The sequence below is a fragment of the Emys orbicularis genome, chromosome 3 (genome assembly GCF_028017835.1).
Source record: "Emys orbicularis isolate rEmyOrb1 chromosome 3, rEmyOrb1.hap1, whole genome shotgun sequence".
Taxonomy (NCBI): Eukaryota; Metazoa; Chordata; order Testudines; family Emydidae; genus Emys; species Emys orbicularis.
The window spans coordinates 183,551,468-183,578,733 of NC_088685.1; the positions used below are offsets into that span (position 1 = coordinate 183,551,468).

General features: G+C 42.9%; 1 protein-coding gene across 1 annotated transcript in view; it reads left to right on the forward strand.

The window, feature by feature from the left end:
• Positions 1–10,655: 10,655 nt before the first annotated feature.
• The window catches only part of PSME4 (proteasome activator subunit 4), a 213,237-nt gene continuing 196,626 nt past the window's right edge, over positions 10,656–27,266 (forward strand). The window contains exon 1 of the mRNA XM_065400759.1: positions 10,656–10,742. The gene's annotated coding sequence lies outside the window, so the exon portion shown is untranslated. The remainder of the gene's footprint in view (positions 10,743–27,266) is intronic.

Below are 27,266 nucleotides of genomic sequence, written 5' to 3' on the forward strand. Positions count from 1 at the left end.
TATGGTATCAGGGTCTCCAGGCTCCTCAGCACCAGACACTCCCTGGGGTTCCGGTAGTGGCAGGCCTCTGGTCCAGGTTTCTGGCTCTTCAGCTCTTGTAGGTAAGGGCTGTAACAGCTCCTGGGATGGAGCCCCTGACGAGTGTCCTTCCTCCTCGGCAGTCAGCCCTGACTGAGCAGTTCTGCAGGCTTTTATACCAGAGTTCCAGGTGGAGTATGCCCAGCAGAACCTCAAGGATGGGGCTTCCTCTGCTAGGAGGGAAGGATTAACCCCCTCCGTACCAGTGCGGGGCCGATACACCCCGTCACAGCGATTAATCGCAGTTTCAATAGCACTGTTAAACAATAGAATATCAAATGAAATTTATTAAATATTTTGGATATGTTTTCTACATTTTCAAATATATTGATTTTAATTACAACACAGAATACAAAGTGTACACTGGTCACTTTATATTCTTTTTATTACAAATATTTGCACTGTAAAAATGATAAATAAAAAAAACTCTGAAAAAAGAAATAGTATTTTTCAATTCACCTCATACCAGTACTGTAGTGCAATCTCTTTATCATGAAAGTGCAACTTACAAATGCAGATTTCTTTTTGTTACATAACTGCACTCAAAAACAAAACAATGTAAAACTTTAGAGCCAACAAGTCCACTCAGTCCTACTTCTTGTTCAGCCAATCGCTAAGAAAAACAAGTTTGTTTACATTTACAGAAGATATGCTGCCCGCTTCTTATTTACAATATCACCTGAAAATGAGAACAGGCATTCGCATTGCACATTTGTAGCCAGCATTGCAAGGTATTTACATGCCAGATATGCTAAACATTTGTACGCCCCTTCATGCTTTGGCCACCATTCCAGAGGACATGCTTCCATGCTGATGACACTCGTTTAAAAAAAATGTGTTAAATAATTTGTGACTGAACTCCTTGGGGGAGAATTGTATGTCTCCTTCTCTGTTTTACCCGCATTCTGCCATATATTTCATGTTATTGCAATCTCGGATGATGACACAGCACATGTTGTTCATTTTAAGAACACTTTCACTGCAGATTTGACAAAATGCAAAGAAGGTACCAATGTGAGATTTCTAAAGATAGCTACAGTACTTGACCCAAGGTTTAAGAATCTGAAGTGCCTTCCAAAATCTGAGAGGGATGAGGTGTGGAACATGCTTTTAGAAGTCTTAAAAGAGCAATACTCCGATGCAGAAACTACAGAACCCGAACCACCAAAAAAGAAAATCAACCTTCTGCTGGTGGCATGATTCTGTTTTGGATCGTTATTGAGCAGAACTCGTCATCAGCATGGACGCATGTCCTCAGGAATGGTGGTTGATACATGAAGGGATACATGAATCTTTACCGCATCTGGCATGTAAGTATCTTGTGACGCCAGATATAACAGTGCCATGTGAATGCCAGTTCTCATTTTCAGGTGACATTGTAAATAAGAAGTGGGCAGCATTATCTCCTGCAATGTAAACAAATTTGATTGTCTTAGCGAATGGCTGAACAAGAAGTAGGACTGAGTGCACTTGAAGGCTCTGAAAGTTTTACATTGTTTTGTTTTTAAATGCAGTTATTTTTTGTATATAATTCTACATATGTAGATATTTAATGAAAAAGAGATTGCACTACAGTCCTTGTATTAGGTGAATTGAAAAATACTATTTCTTTCGTTTTTTACAGTGTAAATATTTGTAATCAAAAATAAATATAAAGTGAGCACTGTACACTTTGTATTCTGTGTTGTAAGTGAAATCAATATATTTGAAAATGTAGAAAACATCCAAAAATATTTAAATAAATGGTATTCTATTATTATTTAACAGCGCGATTAATCGCGATTACTGTTTTTAATCGCTTGACAGCCCTAATATCAAGGATTTCACAATTTGGCCTTTAATAGTTTCAAGTTAGCTGCTGTCTGTAAATAATCCTCCTGGAAGGTAGTTGGAGCTTTTTTACTGAAGTGCTAAAGGAGTCCTATTGTAGGTAGTTGGAAGATGAGCAAATACACAAACCAGGGAAGTGAGAACTGCCTGTAAAGGTCTGGCAAATACATACATTGCTTGTGGGGGGTGGATAGAGAGAGCGAGAGCGAGACATAGAAGAGCTGTAGTTAGCCATGCAATTAAGGTTGAACAGGTCCACAACCAGTTCTACTTTATTGGCAAAAAAGTGCAGTTGCATGAAACAGCAAAATATTTAATTATCATTTTTTATGTGAGTGACAGCAGGCTGAGTAGTGACTATATTTCCTGGATTTCCTAGCACAGCAGAATCCCTAGAATTGGCCTTGGCAAGGTCCTTTCCATCACATGCTTTCCTGCAGCTGCTTTCTGTCTGGCAAGTGGATGGGACATAAAGGCAACCAACCTCTCCGTGCTGAAAAGCTAAAAAATGTGACACCTCTTTCCCTAAACTTGGAGGCTTATTTTATATCAGAGAAACATATGTGATTTTTGAAATCAGCCCCTACAATTCGGTGGTGGCAGCAGTTATTTGGCAAAAATTCAGCTGCAAAACTCACCTAGTGGGGCTCAGCTCCCATATTTTGTCTCTCCAGGCACAAAAATTTCCCAGTGACGTCTCTGGGAGATTCATGAATGGAGAGAGTGAGCAAGCACAGTATCAGAATCCAGTTCTGATCTATCTTCTGAGAGAATTTCACTTTTTAAATCACAGCTAATAGTCAGGAAGTCTATTAAAAAAAAACCCAGAATTTGGAGAGACAAATTAAATCCTGATGTAACAATTGATTTCAGTGGAGTTACACCAGCAATGACTTTGGTCTTGTTTTCTAGGTGTAGTGGATGTAGATCTGTACTTGATATGTCAGTGTCATTTCTCCACTCCCATTAACTCCAGTTAGCTGGGAAGGGATTGAAATTGAGGAGAATCTTGTGATCTATTTTATTTAATCAGAGTTCTTGTCAAATTTAATCTTCAGCAAACTCAGATAAACAGAACCAGCAAGAGTGTGAAGCTGAGGATGGCAGTGTGACATGCATGCTTTCAGCCTTGTTTACAAAGGAAAGTTCTACCAGTTATATAGGAATAACCCCATCAGTGGAAATTCTTATTCCAGAATGAGTGGCTTTTTTTGGTTTAGTTCGAACCCCTTCCCAAATGATATAAGCTAAATTGAAGAAAGGTGCATCTAATGGAATGAGTGTCCACACAGGGATAGACTGGTATACTGCTTAAATTTACACCTTGTTATAAATGATTGTTGGAGCTCTTGATTTGTGATATATTTTTTTCTATATTGGTGGAGGGGAAAGGAATGGTGGAAACTCTGGGGGCCAACTATTTTGAGAGCATCAAAAAGCAAAATACTCTCTTGTGCCTTGTTTTTTTTTTTTTTTTTTTTGGAGAGGGACTTCTGAGGTACAGTAGTCAGATTACCAGTCAGAGGAGGCCTGGTGGTTCATATACAATAAGCCCACATATTTTAGGGTACTTATCCAAATTGCCAAATATTTAGTAGTTTACCTATCGCCAATTTTCACATTTACCTTATTCTAGAAAGGGAGATTGGACACTGGACAAAAATTCTCTGTGGGGAAAGCTGGTTGCTTCAGATTGAGATCATAGTCATGTTTTAGGCTCAGGGACAAGTTTCCTAAATACAGGGTGTTGACAATGCTACTGTTAGTTGATCTAAGGCAGCAAGTCATTCAACAAAGGAATGTGTGAACAGTGGGTGATGTGACATAAGCCAATGGTAAAATTTGAAATTTCTCATGAATGAAGGGACTGCATTTCCTTCACAGCTAAAACACTTAACTTGGATTCATCATTTGTTCTCAAGATTTAAAGCCAAAGATGACAGGTGGCACCGTATTTAAAGTGCTCTCAATTGATATTCCTCCCACTTAATAAGAGCTGTTGATGCAAGCGGTGCAGATGGATCCTCAGCTCGGAATACTAGCCATCATATGACTCAGGAACCAAATGTGCTTTTACGTGCCAACTGCAGCCAGACATATTACAAACCTGAAGCATGGATTTATTTTTGACTCTGTAAAACATTTCTGTAGAATGTATCAGTTTGCTTTTTTAAACAGTTTAGTGTCAGCACACTAGGGAAAAAAGGTTAAAATTATTTCCTTTTTGGAAAGGAGGTAAAAACCAAACAATTCTAACAGTTAATTAATCAATGTATTTAAAATGGATAGACTGTGCAAAACAGTGTGCGCTCATATGGAAATGGAATTAGAATTATTGTTGTCTAAAACTGCTTTTTTACCTATTTCAAGTTTTCTGAAAAATATTGATCACATTTGTGAGTGCCAAGAAGGCAAATTAATTTGTACCAGGATTTCTATGTTTTGGTGCTAGCAATGTTTTGTATGTTGATGTACAATAGATAAAATAATGTTTAATTCTAGTTTCAAAGACAGCTATGTAGAGTGATATTGTTGATTGAAGTAACAGCATACAATTTTAAAATTAACTTGAAAATACCTGCCAATAGCAAAAATGTAATCAAAACTATAGTTCAAATCCAAACATTGAGAGTAAATCATGTCTAGTTTTCAAATGTCATAAACACTATCTTGCGCTGAAAACTGCTTCTTGCATAAACCAGTCACAATCTACCTATATTCCTGATTGTCGTATTATGTAATTTAATTGGTGTGAAACCAAGTCCCTCAGTGCCAACTGGCAGAAGGCCCTCTATACTGTAACTCATATCAGGCCTAACACACTCAACACACTTGTCAGAATATTTAGCCAATGTTTTGTAAGGTATCATAAAAACTGGTGACACACTGACCAAGAATATCATTGTGTGATGTATGTTCAAAGAGTTACGTATGTATGCTGGAAATATGTTCTTAATATTTTTTGACGGCAGTGAATAAACCAAGCTTGCCATAGACAAAGGAATGTGGAATTACCTGGCTGCCTGGCTTGATCACAGGCAGAGGACAATGAAAGTAAATTTACATATAAGGTAAACAAAGAAATCAAACTAATGAGTGGTGGAGGAAACATCTTGGTGAGCACAGTGATGAGGGGGGGCACTGAAGTCTGAACCCCCAGGGGATCTTTCTGACTCTTGAAGCAAAGACAGTGAACTTTGGGAAATATAAGGGGAGCAAAAAGACATTTTAGTTACTCATCACTTCGGGAACAAAAGGGACAGCACCTCTAATTCTGTGAACATTGGATCCTCTTGCTAGAAGCGCTGGAGATGTTGGTAACTTTATATAAGTGAGAAAGCTGTTTAGGCAAAGATAGTAGCTTGCTAAAGTTAAGTCTTGGACACTAGAAAGCATGTTTTACTTTGTTTTGTTTGTAACCATATCTGTCTCTTTTACTCTTGCTTAGTATCACTTAAATCTATGTTCTTTATTAATAAACATTCTTAGTTTTATGTAAACCATCTCAGTGCTGCTATACTGAAGTCAAGAGTTCATCCTCAGCTAACTTAACAGGCTGATGTGTGCATTGCCTCTTTGGAGGCAGCAAACAATTTCTGTGAGTGTCCAGTGAGAGGGACTGGACACTGCAGAGATACATCTCTGGGGAATTCAGGAACTAGGGTTCACTGTATGTTACTTGCAAGGTAAGCTGAAGATGGGCAAAATCTCAAGTTTGCTGATGAGGTGGACAGACTGGTGGGGCAAAAAGCTGACACAGTTTAAGCCCCAGCAAAACTCGCTCTTGCTGAAGCAGACAGGTATCAGTGGCTTACGGTTTTGGGTTTCCTAAGGAGAGTATCAAAATTGGGTAGAGGGACACAAAGGAACCATTTTAATTTTTCAACTTCAAAGAGTTCTTAAAATACCTAATTACATTTTAACTAGATTCATACTTAAACATTAGAATGCAGCTTTTAACTTCAGTTTCTGAATGAGTATGGAACACCATTTGTCTTTGTCTAAACTTGCAGCGATACTGTGTTAGCACCATGGTATTCAGCTGCATCCTTTGCTGTCTTCCTTTTTCAGCAGTGTGTTATTTTTCTAGAATAGACAAGGCTTACCACTTGTTTTGTAGTAATGTGTATGATGAGTTGGCTGATGTCTATAGGTAATACTGGCCTTTACTGAATAGAATCAAGATCTTGTGTGAGAGAAAGGAATGTGTTAATATAGTGAACACCAACCCATTTTCTACCAAAAATTACTACAACTTACAAGCCAGAGAAACAAGGAATGGTAGATGGAATATTAATTTTCTCTTAATGCCAGTTCAGAGATGTGACTCCCCACCACACACATTATTTTAGTCACAGGAGGTTTTTACTAAGTAGACATACCATGACTAAAGAGAAGCAAATTTTAATAATTAAGTATTTTTAATAATGAAAAGAAATAAATCACTTGGTTTGTTTAGTATCAGTCTCTTCTGCTCTTTCTGGTAGAAACCACACCTTTAAGCACAGGACTGCCTCATGTGGGGATACTTCTGATCCCACTTCCCCCCGCCCTCCCAAAGCCCCAGAGGCACTAGAGCTCTTCAAATAAATGGTTGAAAATTTATTTTAAAAGTGGCAAAAATATTTTTTATCCTCATCTCATTCCCTGAAGTGGACAAGCCATTTTTACTGAAGCTTTTTAAAAGAAATTCTCTTAAGGCAGAAAATAAGCATGGAAAATTTCAGCCCAAATGGTTAAAGTTGGAAAAGTTATAAGCAACTGAAAAGATGGTCTTATAATAGAAAGTGTTAGGTAGTCTGAACTGTAGCCATTGTTATCAGTTCCACCTATAATTTAAGCACCTAATAAAGTGGTCTGATTTTCAGAGGTGCTGAGCACCCTGAACTTCCATAAATATGGATTTAGATGCCTACTTTTAGGCACTCATGTCTGAAAGTGTTGACCTATATACTTATGATTATAGCAACAGGCATGCTTTGAAAAGTGTGACAGTACTGATAGGTCTGTAGTTCTCTCTAAAAGAAACTAACAGCGCCTGCATTGATTTTTTTGACCTTGCCAAACCAGTAGAGTTTTCCTCTTTGGTCACAGATACATATGTGAACATGACGCACACCATTTCTTGCTGCGCCTATTTGTTTTATTATTGTGGAGTGTTAGTAAATATAAATTTACAACGCTGAAAGAGTCAGGAAGGGATTCGGTGTGATTTTTTTCTTTTGGAAAATTAAACAGCAATCTCTGAGTATCATAGTCTTTGTTTATTTTATGTTTAATTAAGGTTGTCTATTGCATTTCTTCCAGTATCAATAGCTATACAATTGTTGCTCATTGTTTCAGCATTCAGACCCAGCCATTTTCCTTTATAAGCAGAACTAGTACAAATGTAAAGATCAGAAAACTGAATTTACCTTTAGTAGTAGCTTTAAATCTAATCAGTTTGCAGTTGCTGCCTGGTAATTATGTAATTCTTGAAAGGAATTTCAATTAATTATACCTCTACCCCGATATAACACTGTCCTTGGGAGCCAAAAAATCTTACCGTGTTATAGGTGAAACTGCACTATATCGAACTTGCTTTGATCCACCTGAGTACGCAGCCTCGCCCCCCCGGAGCACTGCTTTACCGTGTTATATCTGAATTCGTGTTATATCGGGGTGCGTTATATCAGGGTAGAGGTATATATTTAGGAGACAACTAGCTGTAACAGCTAACAGTTACTTTTGTCATACACTCAACATAGGCTTCAAACTACACTCGTTAAATCAGTGGCAGAATCAGGCACCATTTGAACTCCACTTTAATGACTGAAGAAGATAATAATTAAATGGGACCTCTGTAACAGAATCTTACTTGATCTGACATTAGACCCCTACTGCTGCCTCAATTTCTTCACTCTAGTTAACTCACTGTCTCATTCTCTGCAGGTCTTCTAGCGCTTCAATCTGCCACTCTTGGATAGGCCATTCTCATGTTTCTTGTAGAGTTAGCTCTCCAGCCAAATTAGGAAGTCCACCCCTACTTCAGGGCAGGGGGGAAGGAAGGGAAACAGGGAGAAATGGAACCAGAAGTCCCACAAAATAAGACTGACATCCAATAAATTCATACTAGGTGTCCCCTTAGGACATCTGGATCAAACCTCAAGTCCATACAATGCTTTTGTCCTCAGTGGTCTATATAGGTACTTTTCTAGACTCCCCCTTGGGCTCAGCAGCCCATTTGCTCTATTGACAACAGAAATGGGACTGTCTCCTCATACCCTAGCTGGAACCCCAAGCCCATGCCCCTAAGCAAGCGTGAATGTCAACTCCTTCAACTGTTCATACTATCCTGTTCAGGCTATGCTACCTCCTCTTGGATCAACCCTTTCTCAAGGCCTCCTAATTCCATTTGTATTAGGGTTCCTTCAACTACCTTTGTATCAGAACTGCAAGGACCATCTCTCTCTCTCTTACTCTCTCTCAGTACCTTTGAACAAGAGATCTCAGCTGGTCCCACTCCAGGCCTCTCGCTTTGGAAAGACCTTCTCCAGCTCTTTACTAGACCAGTGCCTCCTAAAGAAACTATTTTAAAATGAATTTTATTTGATTTTCCCTTCTAACTTAGCAGGCTTCCTCTTATAGGAAGCACCCCCATTCCCCATGATGATTGGTCACCTGACCAACCACCAGCCCAAATCCATCACCTGGGAAAAGTAAGGCTGAGCCCAACTACCCTGAAAGGACCAGTTTACGCTGTGACAACACCTATCACAGCAGATCAATGTCTAATCCAACCCATTTTGTACTAGTGTCTCCTAATGCCAGACTTGCTTTTTATTTTTTCTTAATAAAAAACAAAATTATTTCAACCTCTTTTATTTAGGGGGACTTGATCAAAGTCTGTCAGAAAAATCTCCTGTGAGGTTGTGAATTATTACAGTATGAACTGTTGGCCAGGATTTTTGCATTGTCAGTGAATAGCCCGAGGACACTATAAGTCAAAGATGCCTAATGGATCTGGATGCCCAATTCCTATTTAAAATTCATACTTTCTGGTAAACACCAATATTTAATTTCCCTTTGAACCCCAACAATTTCACAGAAGTTGGAGGACAAATGTGACTTTGGCCCTCACATCAGGGTAAACTTGCTAAATTGCTTTTTGGTAAACCACGAAGCCACAAAAAGTGGATTTTGAACATCAGTCGGAGTTACAGGCACTTGACATTTCTGAAAATCAGTCTAATTTAGGTACTTACATGGATGCTTCCCCCTTTTCCCACAATTCCCTTGAGCACACAGAAGCCTTTTGGAATGTCCCACAAGCCATTGCTTCAGGGAGCTGTGCTGAGAACTTGTAGACCAGATACCTAGAGGGTCATGAAATTGCAATTGTTGATTAAAGTGCTATGTGTAAGCATGGGGTACAAATCCACCCAAAATGGGATAATTAGTGTGGCTGTATAGCACTATTGATTCTTACACTGGTGAAATCCCACCACTACTAGCGCAGTCACATTTTAGGTGATTACACCTCTTGGGCATTTAATCTTAGTTAAGACAACTGCACAGCGCTCTCTCTCTCTCTATATTTACTACAGACTGTGAATGGATCCTGCAGTCCTACAATGTCTGATGCTGATTTCTTCAATAGCAAGATTGTCCTCAAATTAGCATATTTCATTTTTAGTTGTCTCTTTAGATTGGTTGGAATTAAAATCTCTTAAAAAGATACTTTGATAATTCAGTCAAAATTCCATCTCCTTGTTCCCTTCAGCTCTGGCACAAAATGTCACTACAGCTTGTAATTAGGAAAATTATCTTTTGCCTCACTTGCCACGAAGATGAGGGTAACAGTTTTACACTGTCATTAATACCATATTTGCGTGGATGCCACAGAAGCAGGAATGAGTATTCCTCTCCCACACTCTGTGTCAAGGGCTGTCAGGGTGGGACAATTTGCATGAAGATTTCTTTTTAAGTGAAATTTTAAATGGCCTCATTTAAATGCCCAGCGAAATCCTTCCTAACAAGCCAGAGCGACTTGAATGAATCCAAACCGGACAGAGCTCTAGGGCAGGTCAGCACTGCTAGGCAGCCAGTGACTCAGCCCCTTCTCTCTTGTCCTTCTCCAGCACAATCCCCACCACACTTGTCTCAGCCTCTACTCCTGGCACCCCTTCAGATACCCAACTCTGCCTCTCCCTCCAGAGCTCCTTTCAGCTCTACCTCTTCCCAACCTCCTTCCTCAAATCCTTGACATCTCCCTATCACACTCCCCGACCCCCAGAGTGCCGCCCCTGACTTCCCTCGGCTCCCAGTGCCTGCCCCACTCTCCCCTGCCCCTCTCAGGCCCCAGAGTGCCTGCCCCAAGGCCCCCAAAGCTCCTAAAGTGCCTCTCCCACTCCTCCCTCCCCGAGTATCTGCCCCCACAGTTCCCTGCCCCGGCCCCTGGCTATCTCAGCCCCCCGTCTCCACCTCCCCCTTCCGCTCCCCCCGCCGGAAGTGACCTGGCCCGAGCGGGAGGCGGCCGTTCGCTCGGTTGGTTGCTTCGTCACCAGGAGCCGCTGTGTGACTCGTTAGGACGGAGCCGGGCGCAGAGGGCGGCGGCAGCAGCGGGGGACGGCGCCGGCGGCAGCCATGGCCGGGAGCGGGAGCGGGCCGCCCGGGGAGGCGCCGGGCTTCGTGCCGCAGAAGGAGATCGCCTACAACAAGCTGCTGCCGTACGGGGACCGGCTGGAGGCCGAGGCGAGCCGCCTGCTGGCCCAGATCAAAGGCAACCTGGGCCGGGCCGTGCAGCTGCAGGAGCTGTGGCCCGGGGGGCTCTTCTGGACCAGGAAACTCTCCACGTGAGTCCGCCGGCAGGGCCGAGGCAGTGCCTCCCTGCGGGGCGCCGAGGGCAAGCCGGACCGGGGCAGCTGGGATTGGAAGAGCGGCCGCCCCGCTCGGCCGTAGGGCTGCGGGGTCGGTGTGGTTGTGTGTGTACACACCAGCCGTCGGTGCCCCCGGGGTACGGGTGTCTGCGAGTGTGTACACGCATCCGTCGTCAGTGCCCCTGGGGTATGGGTGTGTGTGTGCTGCCGTCGGTGTCCCGGGGTATGGGTGTGTATACATACACACACCTATACCCGGGGGCACCGACGGCAGGTGTGTGTGTGAACTCACACCTGCCGTCGGTGCCCCCCGGGGTATGGGTGTGGGTGTACTCACACCTGCCGTCGGTGCCCCCCGGGGTATGGGTGTGGGTGTACTCACACCTGCCGTCGGTGCCCCCCGGGGTATGGGTGTGTGTGTGTGTACACGCACCCCTGCCATCGGTGCCTGGTACCCCAGTGCCTGCATGTACACCCGCCATCGGTACCCCTGGTGAGTGCATGTACACATGCCATTGGTACCCTGGTCCATGCATGCCTGCATGTACATACACCATTGGTACTCTTGGTGTGTCAGTTTGTATGTACACGTGCCATCGGTAGCCCTGGTGTGTGTGTTTGTACGTACATGTGCCATTGGTCCCCCCGGCATGCACATGTGTGTGTATACGTGCCATTGGTGTGTTGTCCCCCCTTCCCTGGTGCACGGATGTGTGTTCACATGCCATCAGTGCCCTGGGGTGTGTGTGTGTTTTTACACATGCTATCGTTGCCCCTGAGGCGTGAGTGTACATGCGCCATTGGCACCCGCAGGGTGTGTGCGTGTGTGTGTACACACCCACCTTTGGTATCCTCCCACCCCCAGGGGGCACACCTACCCTTGGTATCTCTGCCCTCCCCGAGGGTGTGTGTGGGTATGTATGTACGTCTGTCCCTGGTATCTCTCTTGCCTTTGGTCACGTGCGTGTACACACCCTCCCTTGGTACCTTCCCTGGGGATTATGTGCACCCACCCTTCTTAACCCTTCCTGCAGTTGTGTACTGGTCCTCCATACTCCTCCCCGTGGGTGTGTACCCACTCTCAGTAACACCCCCCAGCGGGTGGGGGTGTACCTGCCCTCAATACTCCTCCCCTTGGGTGTGTGTACTTATCGTCTATTTACACACACACACACACACACACACTGGTGGTGTGCACCCGCCTTTTATTACTCCCACCCCAATGTGTGTGTACCTGGCTGTCCTCTAACCCTGCGCCTCCGTGTGTGTGTGTGTGTGTGTATGCGCACGTGTGGGTGCCAGGTTTCTCTCTGTAACCTGCCCCCTAGTGTGTGTTTGCCTCGCTGTCCTCTGTAACTGTCGCCCGTATGTGTGTACCCAACTGGTGTGGGTGCCTTTTGCCCTCTATCCCTTTATTTCCCCAGAGTTTTTGCTCAACATTAATGTGGGGGGAAGTCCCCGTGGGCCAAGCAGTCTGCAGGCTGTGAAGGGAGGTCAGTGAAAGCAGCTCAGGCTGTGAGCGGAGACCCTCTTCTTTAGCATGTGACAGTGCAGAGGCCCCCAACCTCTGCACAATGAGTCTGTCCTGTGTCCATTAAACTCCAGCCCTCATCCCCCTCTGCCCCCACGAGCCAGTGGGACCTTTGTCTGGGGCTATTTATAAAGGTGACACCAGCAGGAGCTGGGACTGGAGCCAGGTTTTAGATTGTTGCAGGTTAAACCCTATCTTTAAAGTAGCTGGGACTGATGCTGGTGCCTCTGGGAGCTGCTGCTCTTGTTTGGGGGAAGCTGGGGAGCTTCTGCTGCTGCCTCCCCAACTGGTGCAATTTCCACTGTAGGCTCATATTACAATAGAGACTAGACTCCCATTTCAAGGCTGCTTAGCCTGTTAGTCTCTGTGGAAGAAGGATTTTATTGGCTTTAATGAAGGTAGTTACTCACTAAGCCTTCAGTTATTTAGCCAGAAACTGTACATGACTGCTCCATCTCTCCTGGGAATAAGTTTGTACTAGACATTGCTGCCAAAAGTAGCACACAGGTTTTTGTTCAGTGGTTTCTTCTTGCACATCTGTGTATACTTTGTGGGGAGAGTAGACTGTGATAGGGCAGTAGTTCTACTTTCCAAAGAGAGGTTATGTTTCAGGGAAACTGAATTAGACTCTGGAATACGTAACAGACCCAGTTAGTAACTTGTTGAGCTTAACCTCAATCTCTTCTCTGGCACAAAATACTCTTTGTCTCTGCAGATGTATCTAATGTTGTGTCACCATGAATGATACAAAAAGTCAAAGTGTGCTTTGGAATAAGAAGTAAGGGCAAAGAGGGATGTTTCATTGGCAAAGGCATCTTTGTCTACTGGGAAACTATTAATTTTATATATTTAAGTGCCTGATGTGAAAATCTGCTTCCTCTCTCACCTTTTCCTTGTTAAAGAAATTGATTCAATTTGTAACCATTTTGCAGTATTGAGAGGGAAACAAGTTTGAAGAGATTTTATCCTTTGGACCCACAGTTAATGAGTTTCAAAAGGTGCCTCAGGCTGGGATTTTCAACGTTCCCAAAAGAGTTAGGGACCCAAATCCACTAGAAATTCAAGAGGGTTTAAGTGTCTAATTCCCTTAGTCTCTTGAAAATGTCAGCCTTAGGTGCTTTTGGAAAAAATCCCATATTAATTTATCCTGGGTGTATGATGACAAAAAGCTATTGTTACCAAGTAATGGATGTTTGGATTACATAAAATGAGTTTATGGGTTCAGTCCAGTTATGCTACTGGATACACACACATCAAAACCGGGGCCATTTTTTGTTATTCACAGTCCAAGGTCTGAATGGGCATGGAAATGAAACATATGCCTTTCCACCCAGAGGTGGCAGAGCTTTCTGGGTCAGCTTGCCCTTCTGTTAGCCATATTGTAGCTACACTGTTGAAATTCAGTTTCCAGTGCTTTCAAATCAGTGTATCTCATGAACACCAAAAGTACTGAAGTGCTGCCTTTCCAAAAGGGCATAATTTCAAAACTGAAATTTAACAGTCCCTTCTCCGCAGCAAACACATTTGTAGGTGCAGTATTTAAGTATTATAAAACAGTCCATTAACAAAAATTGCATCAGTGCTCCCCCTGGTTCTTTACTGGTGGGAGCATTAGCATAGATTAGGTTCTGGCATTTACTAGCATTTTTGCCACTGTGTTAACAAAGCCCTACAATGGTTAAAAACAGAGCTGCCAGAGCCTTGTCTATATTAGGGCTCCCGCTGGTGCTAATGATGGGTCTGGTGGTAACACCGGTGGGAATTTTTTCTAAAATTTTCTGGAGTAGATGAAAGTTGGAGGTGTTTTGGGCATTATAGAAATGTGTAAGTACATTTTAAAAAACATAGCCAGTTTCATATTTTCGAATGATCTGTTGTTCTGCCTGGCCATGTATATGATGCCATTTTTATATGGTGACTGCTGCAGTCCTCTAATTAGTGTATCACATCTATATGAATAACATTCTGTCTTTGCTAAGCACTCTGCATCTCTACAGCAATGACATTTGCTACATAATGGAGACTAATGAGTAAGTCAGTTTCTTAGAGATCTGTGACGACTGCATTTGGTAGTGTGGTTCCTAAATTTATTGTAAAGTGGCTCTTCACCTATGTAATTAAAAAAAGGCAAAATAGTATTTTTGAACACTTGTTGGGAATTTAATACATATGTGGTAATTAAAAATCTGGTTTTGACTAATGTCTGTGCAAGTGACCTTGTGTTTACCAAATAGTATTCTTGGATAGCATTACATTTGTAGGTGCAAAATGACTCACATGACTGCATTATGAGACATTTTGAACTTGATTGATACTGTTTTTCCCGTAGCCATCTGCTAACTCATACAGTTTACAGTGATGCCTGTTGTTTGTAGTCTTATGGCAGAGGTTCATATGCTAATGCTGTCAAAACATGTTATGGCATTTGTCAGTGGCTTACAGGAAGGACTGCCTCTGAAGGTAGGGTGACTTTGGCAGCTCATCTGCTGGAGTTAGGCTCTTTGCAGTTTGACAGTGTGTATGTTGAACTAACCATTAGATATCGGGGGGGGGGGGGGGGAGCTCAGTGGTTTGAGCATTGGCCTGCTAAACCCAGGGTTGTGAGTTCAATCCTTGAGGGGGCCACTTAGGGATCTGGGGCAAAAATCAGTACTTGGTCCTGCTAGTGAAGGCAGGGGGCTGGACTCAATGACCTTTCAAGGTCCCTTCCAGTTCTAGGAGATAGGATATCTCCACTAATTTAATTTAAAAATTTAATTTAATCATACTGTAAACTGCAACTACTGTAACAGTTTAGTCAGTAGGGCAGTAAGTGCACTCCATCTAGAATAATTTCTGTGCTGCTCTGTGAATCAGAAAAGGGACTGGACTAGTATGTTTTGCCACCTCCTCTTTGAAGATAGAATTCATTGTGTGTGTGATGCAGCTAGGTTCTCTCTACTGAAGGGGTAAAAAATGCCCTTTAGTTAATCCCAAGATTTCTGTAGTACTATAATGTATTGCAGCGATATTGGAACACATGTTTGCTTAAAAAAATACTGGGGGAGAAGTGGCGGTTAACTCTTTATTCCCTCTCCAGCTGTCCTACATAAGTTACACACTGGTTTTCTGTATGAACTTACTTTTCTATAACCAAAACCAGACAAAAACTCAGAATCTTCAGAGTGGTAAAATTATTGTTTAGTTTTATTGCAGATGTCCAAATTTAAAATGTTGTATTCTCATACTATTTCATAAAGCAATTAACTCTCCAGAAAACAAAAGATGCACGAACAGTAAATAAAAAATATATATGCACTTACTACATACAGACATATTAAATATTTTATATGTATTATTATACACATGTTTTTAAGTGTTTGTGTGTATATAGTGTTTGGGGTACACAAGGAGTACAAGATCAGACCTAAATACATTTTCAATTGAAATAGTTGAAAATCAGCTACTACTTCAGTTCTTGCTGACAACTGCATCTTGGATCTTGTTTACTGCATATTGCAACAACTGAGAACATCACTAATACACAGGGTAGTTTTGGAAATGCAGCTGTTTCAGATGTCCATGATGTCATCAGTTGTTTAGAAGGAACACAAAATGCTGAAATCAGATCTCATCAGGTAAAATGCCTTTCAGGTCACTTTTTAGATGTATTTGTATTCCTTGTACACTCAAAATTTCCAGTGAAGTAAATGGACTCTTTAATTGTACCATGTACACAACCTTTAAAGAGAGAGAATTCTCTCTTCCATTAAGACATGAATCCTGCAATTACTTTACTCATGTGAGTCCCATTAACTTCAATGGGACTAATATAAGTAAAATTATACTTCTGTTTGAAGGATTGGGGTATACATTTGTGACTAGGTTCCATTATAAACTTCTATTTTTAATGCCCTTCCAACTTTGGCTAGCAAATTAATTTGTCCTGAAAATTTCCAGGTTTATTCTGAAAGCAAAAGAGAATCTTTTTGAAAAGTTTATAGTCCATTTGAGAACACTTTTTTAAAGTGAAGTCATCACAAAATTATCCTGATCTAAAAATTTTGACTAGTGTCTTTCTAGCTCAAATTTTTTTTGCTAGTATCACATCAGTTTTTCCACATTGTAATATCTCATTGTGCATATTCTTTATTTAATGAATATAGATTGTAATTAAATTAAACAAAGTTATTAAAGTTCTTATTGTAATTGTTATGACAAACAGTTTATTCTCTGGTGGCTGGGGCAGCTTAGGAAGGGTCTTTTTATAACTTTATCCCTTAGTAGAGGTAGATGCCTATATTTTTGGAGCAAAAGGACCAAGATTTGTTCCTAGCAACTTAGTTTTGTGTAGCTAAGGTAATTATTGTTGTTAGTAGCAACAGATTTGTTGCAGAATGCAGGCAGATGCCAATGCATGAAAAATGTGATTCAGCTGTTTTTGAATTACAGGTTGCACAAAATTAAAATGAATGTAAATCCACTCAGTAGGAGATCTATCTGTATGGTTGCAATCACTATTTCATTACAAGCTTTGCCTTTACTCCCTATTCTGTCTGTGAAAAAATCACATGTTTTTCCTGGGCAAAAGTTGGGACTCAAAGGTACACAAGAAGAATTTTAAAAAATGAAGGTAGTTTAAATGGTTTACAAACCCATGACTAGCACTTTATTTTTGCATCTCGTATTTCAAAAACTGCTTTTATGGATCCCTGTGGATTTGGACAGAAAACTATCCTCTACTACACATGAAAAATTTGTATTGGAAACCTTGGAGGATTTTAGAAAAATTCCTAAATTTATAAGTGAAAGCAGTTCTCAGTCTTAACCATGGCAGCAGTTCTCAGTCTTAACCACCTTTCTCTAATACAGTAACTCCTCACTTAACATTGTAGTTATGTTCCTGAAAAATGCGACTTTAAGCAAAACGATGTTAAGTGAATCCAATTTCCCCATAAGAATTAATGTAAATAAGGGGGTTAGGTTCCAGGGAAATTTTTTTCACTAGACAAAAGACCACACACACACACACACACACACACACACACACACACACACACACACACACACACACACACACACTATAAGTTTTAAACAAACAATTTAATACTGGTACACAGTGATGATGATTGTGAAACTTGGTTGAGCTGTAGGAGTCAGTGGGTAGGATATTTCCCTTACTGCTAAATGATGAACTAGCAATTGGCTGAGCCCTCAAGGGTTAACTCTCTCTCTACACAAGGCAGCAGGAATGGAGGGAGATATGCGCATTTCCCTTAAGTACACTGCCTTGTTAATTAGATCAGCTTGCTGAGGCAGCTGCTGCAAGCTCCCTCTGTCCTGAGTCCTGGTCTGTCCCCCCTGCTCTATGGAAGATGGGGTAAGTGGGGTGCAGGAGCAGGGGGGAGGGGGACACCCTGACATTAGCCCTCCTTTTCCTCCCAACGCCCCGCACAGCAAGCAGGAGTCTCGGGGAGCAGATCCAAGGCAGAGGGCAGGAGCAGCACATGGCAGTGGGGGGAGGGACACAGCTGAACTGCAGGCAGCTGCTGCACAGGGAACTTAGGGGAGGGGGAGCTGATAGGGGGCTGCTGGTCCATCCTGGTTCCAAGCCCCCACCAGCTGGCTGCAACAGGCTGCTCTTCCTGCAAGCAGTAGACAAAGCAGGCGGCTGCCAAACGGCGTTAGAAGAGAGCTTTACACAACTTTAAATGAGCATGTTCCCTAATTGATCAGCAACGTAACAATGAAACAACGTTAACCGGGACAACTTTAAGTGAGGAGTTACTGTACAGATAATTTTCTGGTACAGTTTAGAATGTTTATTTGATAGTACAGTACATTTTCTAAAAATAAAAATGAGGAAGCCATGTACTCGAACTGTAAAATGAGGGACTAGTATACACCACATAGGAATACGGACACTCTTTTTAAAAAAATTTGGTCTTTGAGAGCTACGGTGACACTGTACTATGTGAGGGGTAAAAGTTAACTCTGCCTGCATGGGGATGGCAATAAGAATGGGAAAAGTAACCCTGCCGTTTTCAGTGCCCAACTAAACTCCAAATCAGAACCCCTTATCATACAGTCCAGTCCAGTGGACCTTCACTGTGCAGCACCATTGATCTGGGGAATACTTGCAAATGGCTGGCAAGGGCATAGGGAGGAGTAAGGTCCTGTGATGTCACTGATTCCTTAAAGCAGGAATCGAATGGGGGCAGTTAAGGTTGGGTGGGAAGTGTCACATAACTCAGTATTTTATGGTTGTCCAGAGCTGCCTATTTGTTTCACATAATGTTAACCTTCATTACAGGGGACTTTAACTTGAACATTTCCTGGTTCTCCAATATTTCAGTTTTGGAAATTAAACTCAAATGTCCTGGAAGGGCACAAGGAGAATAGGGCAGTACTGAGTGCCTACTACCTTAATTCCACATTAATATTTCTTGCATGTGAATAAATACACATTCTCAAATGTGGATTCCCAAGAATCCTGTGGGATACCCTGCATACACACTCTCCTTATTAACTGTAATACTGTGTTCCTTCTGTGGAGACAATTTTTAGGGTGCTTTGAAAGCTTTAAAAATTTCATGTTGATGTTACTAGTGTTGGCTTCCTTAATCTTGGAGTGCTGCTGAAGGCAGGTTGCTCAGCCCCTTCAAAGGAGGGAGTATTTTAGTGTCTTGATGCACAGTTGGATTAGTTTGACGAATGATTAGACGTCATTAGAAGACGAATGATTTAGAAGCTTAAAAATCTGTTTTTTTTCTCCACTTACATAAAGAAGTCTTTTTGAAGCTGTAAAAACAGAAGCCATTTCATTGTCTAGTTCTGCTTCCTGTGCATAGTGATATGCTTATGCTCTGGAGACTTGTGTATTCTTATACTCTCTTCCCCTTCTGTTTCTTAAAGGAACAGCATTTAGTTCTGACAAACCGCTGTTACATTTTCTGAAATTAGTCAATGTCTTTCTATTATGTTATAATGCCATGAGTGTTAACAAAGACACTGACTCTCCATCCCGACCAGCTGCTATCCTTTTTCTCAGATTCCTAGTGCCTCAGTTACTTTCTCATCTTTCTGACTCCAACTCCTCCTTCTAGAAGTCCAAAATTGTTTCATCTGTTGAACCTTCAGGCTAAGTTTTCAAGGAAGATTCTAGTGCAGTGGTTCTTAACCTTTACTGCAGCCTGCACCCCTTTGGTTCTCAAAATATGTTCTTGCACCCCTTATAAAAAATCGTTGAAGTAGGTCAGTTCTTTACACCTAGATATATCATAACTATAGAATGAAAGAGATAGCGGCTAACTGAATTCAAACAAAGCCACGGCGCTGCCACATCATCATCTGCACATGCGTCAAGAAATACCCCGCAACGTGGAGGTACGCTGTATTTTGTAGCGAGGTAATTTCACTACAATTAGCTTAAAAACTTGAAAATAATTTTTTTGTTTGTATATTTCAGTAATCGTTAAGAAATGTATAATGTTAATAAATACATAGGTTTGATGAAACAAAGTAGTTGTACTTACGTGCCTGTGCTTAATTTGTGTTTTCGATGATTTACCTTCTAAAAAAATCTGGCATATCTCGCACCCCCAGAAAGGGCATCTTGCACCCCCAGGGGTTGGGGGAACCCCAGGTTAAAAACCACTGCTCTAGAGCTTCTCCCTATTTTTCTTCCTCCCCCTGCCAGATAGCAAGGGTGAAGTCTTGTCATTGGCTTAAATCAAACCAGGATTTCCAGGTGTGTTTCCCTAACCACAGAGAGGGAAGGAGGTGAATGAAATGCAGGCTAACCCACTATCCCACCGCAGGACTCAAAGGGATGTTGATTGGCTGGTGATGGTTTCTGGCCACTGGCGTGATCATAAATAATGGAAAACTTGAATTTTCCATGGATATAAACAAAAACACAAATTGCTGAACACAATACAGTCTTCCTGAAAAGATGCGGAATGAAATTTGGTTTTCTTGAGGCCTAACCAAATTATATCCTTTAATTGCTTTTCCTTTAGTGGTGTTTTTTTAAGTACATTGTTGTTTTCTTTGGACATAAAGCTCAAAAGGAAATATTATGGCTTTTATTGATTCACCTGTTCCCTCCCCCCAAGTCTCTCAGTGTCAACCTGTTGAAATGCTATATATTCTTCTCCGTATATAGAAGGAAGCACTTCTGTTTGCCAAAATTGTGCATAGTAAGCTCTCTCCAGGGAGGTGTCCTGCAGAATGTTTTTGTAATTGCTCAAAAGACGCCAACAAGAGGTAAATCTAAGCACACACAGTCAGACTGGAATAAATGAGCTTTGGTGTGCTGTCCGTAGTGGATAATATGGAATGTAAGGAAGCCAGGAGGTCCAAGAGGCAGTGCACCGTAGCATGGCTCAACCTGACCAACGCCTTCGGGTCCATACCCAACCATCACATCTTTGCCACCTTGGGAGAGTTCGGAATGCCAGAAACCTTCATCGAGATCCTCCGGGACCTCTACAAGGACTGCACCACCACCATCCGCGCCTCGGACGGAGAGACGGACGCCATCCCCATCCACTGCGGCGTGAAACAAGGATGCCCCCTCAGCCCCATCATCTTCAACCTGGCCATGGAACTGCTCATCCGAGCCATCTCCAGCGGCCCGACCGGCTTCGACCTGCACGGCAAGAAAATCAGCATTCTGGCCTACGCGGATGATCTGGCCCTGGTCGCCGACAGCTCGGAAAGCCTCCAGCAAATGCTTGACGTCACCAGCCAAGCCGCCGAGTGGATGGGCCTCCGCTTCAACCCCCAAAAGTGCGCCTCCCTCCACGTCGACGGTAGCGCCAGGGCGCTGGTCCGGCCATCACGATTCCTGGTCCAGGGCGAGCCCATGGCCTCCCTCGAAGAGGGAGAAGTATACCAACACCTCGGCACACCCACAGGAGTCCATGTCCGACAGACCCCCGAAGACACCATCGCGGAGATCCTGCGAGACGCGGCCCAAATCGACTCCTCCCTGCTCGCCCCCTGGCAAAAGGTCAACGCCCTCAATACCTTCCCCACAGGGCCAGCATGGACATCATCTACGTTTCCCACAGGCAGGGCGGCGCCAACGTACCGCGGATGGGTGACCTGTGCGACGTGGCGGTGATGACCCACGCCTTCCGCCTCCTGACGTACCCAGACCCGACGGTGAGGAGCATTGCACAGGAAGCCGTACGGGCCGTGGTCAGGAAATGCATCGCCAGGGCCCCCTCCGAGCAGGACATTGCCACCTACCTCAGCGGCTCCCTGGAGGCTGAGTTCGGAAAAGAGCGGGGAGACCTGTCCTCCCTCTGGTCCTGCGCCCGCAATGCCTCAAGACGCCTGGGTAAGAGGATCGGCTGCTGCTGGAAGTGGTGCAAGGAGCGCCGGGAGCTGGGAATACTGGTACCACGCTTAAAGACCCCAGACCACACCATAGTCACCCCGACCGCCAGAGCTATGCTGGAAAGGACCCTGAAGGACACCATCCGCTGCCACTACGCCGAGAACCTCAAGCGGAAGCGGGACCAGGGCAAGGTGTTTGAGGTATCCAGCAAGTGGGACGCCAGCAACCACTTCCTCCCCGGGGGCAGCTTCACCAGGTTCGCCGACTGGCGGTTCGTCCACAGGGCCCGACTGAACTACGTCCCCCTCAATGGAGCCATCCGCCACGGCAACCTGGACAAGCGCCGCAGGAAGTGCGGCTACGCAAACGAGAACCTGCCCCACGTCCTGTGTGGATGCAAACAGCACTCCGGAGCCTGGCGGCACTGCCACAACGCCATCCAGAACCGGCTGGTTAAAGCCATCCCGCCATCCCTGGGGAAGATCACCCTCGACTCCGCCATCCCCGGGACAGACAGCAGACTACGACCCGACATCGTCATGATGGACGCAGAAAGGAAGAAGGTCCTCATCGTAGACGTCATGGTGCCTTTTGAAAACCGGTCACCGGCCCTCCACGAGGCCCGAGCACGGAAGGCGTTGAAGTACACCCTGCTGGCCGAGACCCTGAGAGCCCAGGGCTACGAGGTCCAGATACACACCCTGATCGTGGGAGCCCTGGGCTCGTGGGACCCCCACAACGAGCCGGTTCTGAGAGCGTGCGGAGTCGGTCGATGCTATGCCCGGCTCATGAGACAGCTCATGGTGTCCGACGCCATCAGGTGGTCCAGAGACATTTATACGGAACACATTACAGAACACTGTCAATACCACACTGAGTAACCGAGACCGCTGACCAGGGAAATAACCCACTTCCTTCCCTGATGGATCAAGGGACGCACCCCACCCATGTACTTATCTGCTACACTGATACTGACTTGGACTCTATATTCATTCCATGGGTGGCGTACCCAAGCCCACTTATCCACTGACACTTTAAAAACTCTTGCACCCCAATCTGGGTCTATGCCGGTTATGTGATGTGTATGTATCTCTTCATCCTTGCAACTGATCCCTGTAATCCCTCATAACCCAAGCCTGACCCCAGATGTACAGTACCTCCCCTCTTAACTCGTGTATATTTCATTTTAAACATTCACTTTAATAAAAATTTTAAATTTGTTTTCCTATTAACTTATTACATTTTACAAAAATATACCAAAAAAAATATAAAATATACATAAACTTCTCCATAATATATTAACCATTTGCTATCTAACCTGACCCATACTTGAAACATTTAATCATATAATAAATATGAATGGTTAAAATATAAATCAGTTATTTGTATTAACACAATTTACAAACCTAATTAGTTTATAAAAATCCAGCTAATTAAAGAAAAATTAAGATAAAGAATAGAAGCAAAGTTCAGAGGAGGGGAATAGAGATTGGGAGGGAAGGAAGTGGGGCGAGAGGAGGGGGAAGTGAGCGGGCGGGGGGGAGGGAGGGAGGGATACATTTAATAGGATCATTCAGATACTTCCAGGAGAGCATCCAATATCTCTGAGAATTTTTCTTAGGTATTTCTGTTATGGTATACAGTTCTTTTCCATGGGTGCCAAACTTATGATGTCTGTGCTCCAGTCTTCAATTGTTGGTCACTTTTTAGACTTCTATTTTTTTAGACCAGTTCTGTTCATTCCCTCTGAAGCACCTGGCATTGGCCACTGTCGGAAGACAAGATACTGGGCTAGATAGACCTTTGGTCTGACCCAGTATGGTAATTCTTATGTAGTACGAGTCTTTTAGCAATTATTAGTGCTCTGCTTAGCTGAAGTCTTTCAGATTTATTCAGCTTCCAATTAACATCTATTAGCTTTAAGATTACATGTTTAGCTTGTAACACAATTTTATTTGATATGAAAAAAAATCACTCTCCAGTTAAGTTCTGCCCAAAACATACGGGTATAGGAGCATTCCCAGAGTGTATGGGTTAAGATAGCACCTGCTGAATCATAGTGCCAACATTTGTCTGTTTTAGCAGCACCTGTTTTGAACAGTCGGAGAATGGTCCAGTGCATCATCCATACAATTTTCTGCTGGATTAATCTTAAAACAGATGTCCAAGGAACAGTTTGGAGTATTGGCTAAAATTAATTTCTGTTGGTTAGCAGAGAAGAATTTGCCTAGTTCCCCTTCCCATTTCTCTTTTAGGCAATCCATGTTTAATTCAAATTTTCCAGCCAAGTGTGCATATAATGTTGCCATAGGTCTTGGCAATCTGGGTAATATTTTAAGAAATTAAAGCATTTTAGGTGGGTCAGGGGTAGCACAGGCTTTGGAGCCAAGCAGACAGGAGATAGCATGTTTAAGTTGGATATATTGCCACTCCTTCTTAGTCTCTAGATTGAACCTTTCTTTTAATACTGTAGAAGGGAGGAAGGTATCATTTTCAATAAATTGAGTGATGGTCAAAATCCCTTCCCTAATCCCGTCTGGTCAAATGATGGGGTTGCCTGCTTTACAGAGTTTTGAGTTATTCCAGATAGAGGCCCTGGTATGCAGAAGGGGGTGACTTTTAAATTTAATAGATGTATGCCAAGTATTTCTGGTTGCCACAATAGTTGTTAGTTGTTCTTTAGGGAATCCGGTAATAATCCGACTGCAGCGCTTTGTTAAAGAGTAAAGGAGCAACCACTTCTGCTTCCATGTGGAGTCAGTTCAGGCCTCTACAGCTTGAGGGAATGAGCCACTGTGCTGGTTGGCTAAAAATTGTTGCCTGACGATAAACTTTAAAGCTGGGAAACCTGAAACCACTTGTTTTGACAGAAAATTGTAATCCTTATAAGGAGATTCTGAGTTTGTTACCAGCACCCCACAAGAAGGACCTGAACATGATTTCGATTTGAATAAAATAAAAGGGAGGAGTATGGAGTAGGAAGGAGGTCAGAATGAAAAGGAACCTGGGAAGGGCATTCATTTTAATGATCATTTTCCCCCCAAAGGGTGAGAGGTAGTGCCTGCCATCTATTTAAATCGTTTGATAACTGCATGATTAATAGAGCTAGGTTAACCTTCACTGTGTTTTTAATTTTCGTAGGGAATAGGATGCCAAGCTATCTGAGGTTTTTCTGCTGCCATCTAAATGTCCCTATAGAAGAGCCACTTCCAGCTAAATCCAATGGATCTTCATTGTTTCTGATGTATCCCAATTTATCTTGTAGCCAGAGAATTTGCAACGTTATCTATTGTTTGTAGGATATTGATTGACCTGAATTTTTTTTAATATATTAGGAGAGAAGGATTTTTGTCTCCTGAGACCCTGATTTGATCCATTAAATACCTTAGTGTTCCCTAATTAGTCTTGTAAATGGTTCTAATGCTAAGTTGAAAATGATAGGGGAGAGAGGGCATCCCTGTTTATTTCCTTGAAACAGATCAAAGAATGGGGGTATTGTGCTATTTGTCAGGATGTAAAAGTTGGGATTGGAATATGACAGCTTTATGCATGAAATAAAGGATTTCCCCAACCCAAACTTATCCAGGGTAAGAAACAGATATTTCCAGTTCACTGTCAAAATCTTTCTCTGCATCGAGTGAAATGCTTGCATGGGAATTTCTAGAATGTTAGTGGAATGCCATTACATTGATCAACTGACGTGTGTTATCAGAACCGTGCCTTTTATTAGTAAATCCCACTTGGTTGGGATGAACCATATCACTCATTACTTTTTCAGGCACCTTAGCCAATAGTTTCGAAAGTACACCGCTACGTCGATATAACGCGACCCGATATAACACGAATTTGGATATAACACGGTAAAGCAGTGTCCCGGGGGGGGGGGGGGGCGCGGCTGCACACTCCGGTGGATCAAAGCAAGTTCAATATAACACGGTTTCACCTATAACGCGGTAAGATTTTTTGGCTCCCGAGGACAGCGTTATATCGAGGTAGAGGTGTATATTTATATTAGTATTGATTAAAGCAGCAGTTCTCAAACTGTGGGTCTCAACCCCATTTTAATGGGGTCACCAGGGCTGGCATTAGACTTGCCAGGGTCTGGGGCTGAAGCCGAAGCGTAAGCCCCACCACCTGGGGCCGGGGTGGCTTCAGCCCTGGGTGATGGGGCTCAGGTTACAGGCCCCCCACCTGGGGCTGAAGCCCTGGGGCTTTGGCTCCCCCTGGGGTGGTGGGGCTCAGACTTTGGTCCCCCTGCCTGAGGCAGCAGGCATTGGGTGGGTTCAAGATTTGGTCCTCCCTCCTGGGGTTGTGTAATAATTTTTGTTGTCAGAAGGGGGTCACGGTGCAATGAAGTTTGAGAACGCCTGGATTAAAGAGATGGATTTATAGCTAGTACAATTTTGCACATCGTTACTTGGTTTAAGTAGTACAGTAATTATGGCTTCCCTCATAGTAGGAAGTAACGTACCATTCTTTAGGGCATCTTCATAAATTATAACAGCTTAGGAGCCAGTTCTTTGGTATTTTGATGGAATTTTATTGGTAGGCCATCAGGACTGGGGGTCTTGCCCGGACTCGTCCTTGATGGCCTTGATTATATCCTCTGATTGCAAGGGAGAGGCTAGCCTCTTCTCTTCGCTTCCATTGATCACTGCTATCTTCCTGGTGGCAATATGGGAAGTGAAGAAGTGATAGAACAGATAATCAGTGCTTCTCTGAAGACACCAGTACAGAGGTAAGGTGCCTGGGACTATTTCCCCTATTTCTGCTATCAATTCTTAAAAAGAAGAAATAGCTCTTCAAGGTTTTGGATTCAGTTATACCAATCCCTGCAGAGTTATTCATACGCTAACACCCCAGAGTTTTCATGACTTAATTAATTAATTCCCTAAAGATGGTTTGGCCATCAAAGTGTTCTAACTAGGATGTCAAGCAACTAAAAAAATTAATTGCGCGATTAAACAATAATAGAATACCATTTATTTAAATATTTTTGGATGTTTTCTACATTTTCAAATATATTGATTTCAATTAAAACACAGAATACAAAGTGTACAGTGCTCACTTTATATTTATTTTTGAATACAAATATTTGCACTGTAAAAAGCAAAAGAAATAGTATTTTTCAATTCACCTAATACAAGTACTGTAGTGCAATCTCTTTAACATGAAAGTTGAACTTGCAAATGTAGAATTATGTACAAAAAAACCTGCATTCAAAAATAAAACAATATTAAACGTTAGCGCCTACAAGTCCACTCAGTCCTATTTCTTGTTCAGTGAATCACTCAGACAAACAAGTTTGTTTATATTTGCAGGAGATAATGCTGCCCACTTCTTGTTCACAATGTCACCTGAAAGTGAGAACAGATGTTTGCGTGGCACTGTTGTAGCTGGCGTTGCAAGATATTTACATGCCAGATGCGCTAAAGATTAATATGTCCCTGCATGCTTCAGCCACCATTCTAGAGGACATGCGTCCATGGTGATGACGGGTTCTGCTCGATAACAATCCAAAGCAGTGTGGCCTGACACGTTAATTTTCATCATCTGAGTCAGACGCCACAGGCAGAAGCTTGATTTTCTTTTTTGGTGGTTCGGGTTCTGTAGTTTCCGCATCAGAGTGTTGCTCTTTTAA